We start from the raw sequence: 2,566 nt of genomic DNA on the forward strand, positions 1-2,566 counted from the left end.
GTTGGATCTCCTTGCTGTCCAAGGGACTCTCAAGGGTCTTCTCCAACACCACAGTTCAAAAGCATCAATTCTTCAGTGCTCAGCTTTCTTTATAGTCCAGCTTTCACATCCATACATGACTACTGGGAAAACCATAGCTTTGACTAGATGGACCTTTGTTGGCAAAGTAATGTCTCTGCTTTTTAATATGCTGTCTAGGTTGGTCATAACTTTTCTTCCAAGGAGCAAGCATCCAGTGGTTACTCCCCCAAATTATCCCATAATCATTATGGAGCTGGAGAAAGACAAGAAGCTGAGGGCTGGCTCTTACCTTCCTTTCTCTCATCCTTTCAGGGGCTTCCAGCTGTGTGGGCAAGCTAGTCCTCAGGATCTGTGTGTGTGTGTGTGTGTGTGTGTGTGTGTTAGAGAGAGAGAGATCCCATGGGAATGCATGGGTGAGAAGAGTAAGGACATGTCTTCTCTGGGCCCAGGAAATGGAGCATCTTCTTGGCAGCATCATCATTCATCATCCTTTGTCCTCTGGTGGTCTTGTTTGGAGAACATCTTGTGTTGCTCTCGGGCTTACCTGGAAGCTGCCCAGATTTGGCTCTGGCTTCTTCCCAACCAGAGGGGGCGTTTGCTCGTCTTCAGCCATTGCCAGATGATTCCATGCCTACTTGTGAGGCCGTATCAGGGCTTTCAGCCTTTCAAGATCTCTGAGATGAGCTGCTGGATTTTCTGCCTGGAGAGCTCACTATGGAGCTTCAACACGGTTTCCGTGAAGAACCCTTAGAGACCCCTTCAGAGATCTCAGAGATCCCCTTCATCTCTGAGATCTTTGAACCAGCAGAAATCTTTTTTTTGGCTTGAAATTTGTGTGCTTGTCTTGTGTGCTTGTTGTGGATGCTCTAAGAATTGTCATGTCTTAGACCAGGATCCAGTGGTGGAGAAGGACCCGGGCAGAAAGGCCACCTCTTGTCAACCATCTGGCCTGGCTTTCTGAGACTCAGGGGGATCCTCCTTTTCCTGGAAACTCCCGATGATGTCCACAGCCCCATCTGCAGGTGCTCATGTGCCAGGCACTGGGATGGGTGTTGTATATACATAATCTTGGTATAGAATCTGCCTGCAGTGTAGGATACGCAGGAGACCTGGGCTTGATCCCTGGGTCAGGAAGATCCATCCCCTGGAGAAGGAAATGGCAACCCACTCCAGTATTCTTGCCTGGAGAATCACATGGACAGAGGAGCCTGGCGGGCTACAGTCCACAGGGTCACAAAGAGTCAGACACGACTGAAGTGACTTAGCGTGCATGCACATTGAATATTTATACCATCAGATTGGAGAGTAACAGTTTTAATCTTCATTTGCCATATGAAAAGGGAAATTTCTGGAGAGTAAGTAACATCCCCAAGGTTACATGCAGAGCTGGGATTTGATCTGAAGCCTGTCTGACACCAGATACTGTTTCTTAATCGCCATAGTATACTGTATTCCCCTGAGGATATTTCATGAAACAAACAAACTGTCGGTGGTAAAAGACGGAGGTGAAACCTTGCCATTCCCACCCATCTCTTGGAGATTTAAAATACACACTAACTTGTTGGAAGCCCTAGGAGGTTTCACAGGGGAAAACAACCGACTTATTTTTATTTAAACCAGAATTTCACAAACTCCTTTAAAACACAGAACCCCTCCCCATGACCTTCTCTTTGTTGAATACATGAGTCATCTGGCAAGACCAGTATTTTCTGAAACACACTTGGGCAGCCACGACTTTAGGCAAATCTCTCCTCTTCAGATCTCAGTTTCTCTACCTGAAAAATGAAGGGCTTGAGGCATTTGACCACAAATGTGTAATGGGTGGGCTTCCCTGGTGGGTCAGACAGTAAAGAATCTGCCTGCAATTCAGAAGACCTGGGTTTGATCCCTGGGTAGGGAAGATGCCCTGGAGAAGGAAATGGCAACCAACCCCAGTATTCTTGCCTGGAGAATTCCATGGACAGAGGAGCCTGGTGGGCTACAGTCCATGAGGTCACAAAGAGACATAAGTAACTCACACACACACACACACACACACACACACACACACGTACACGTGTGTAACTGGTACGTGGCTTGCCCTCCAGCTGTAAGCAACTGGAAATCTGGATAAAACATGTGAAACAGTTGTTTTCAGACATTGGGCACCAGGCAGTCTGCCACTGTGATTCCTGAGAAAAGCAAAACAAACCGAAGCACCTGCCTCGCATCGCCCCTCTACCTGGAGGCAGCTTTCAAACCTTGGCACAGGAAGTGGAACCCAAGCAGGGCCCGCAGTCTCCCTGATTTGAGGAGGCAGAGATTGGAGTTTGGGGAAGTGGAGCTACCTGGGGTGGGGTTGCAGTGTCTGTCTGAATACTGCATTCATTCCACCCATTAGTAAGACTGGGAATTAAGAGTCCAGACCTGAAGGATGGATATGAGTTCACTGGGCATCAGTGGGGAGAGGGGCAGAGGAAGACCATGTGTGAAGACTTGGGAAGGGAGGCCCCCTGGGAGTCCTCCGCCTGCCCCTGCCGGCTCAGAGCTGGGCAGAGAACAGTGG

The 2,566-nt window shown here is 48.6% G+C and overlaps 1 protein-coding gene across 1 annotated transcript in view; it reads left to right on the forward strand.

Moving 5' to 3' along the window:
• The window catches only part of PTPRU (protein tyrosine phosphatase, receptor type, U), an 89,415-nt gene that overhangs the window by 64,429 nt on the left and 22,420 nt on the right, over positions 1–2,566 (forward strand). The window lies entirely within an intron of this gene.

This window comes from Bison bison, unplaced genomic scaffold, assembly GCF_000754665.1.
Source record: "Bison bison bison isolate TAMUID 2011002044 unplaced genomic scaffold, Bison_UMD1.0 scf7180017864516, whole genome shotgun sequence".
Lineage (NCBI taxonomy): Eukaryota > Metazoa > Chordata > Mammalia > Artiodactyla > Bovidae > Bison > Bison bison.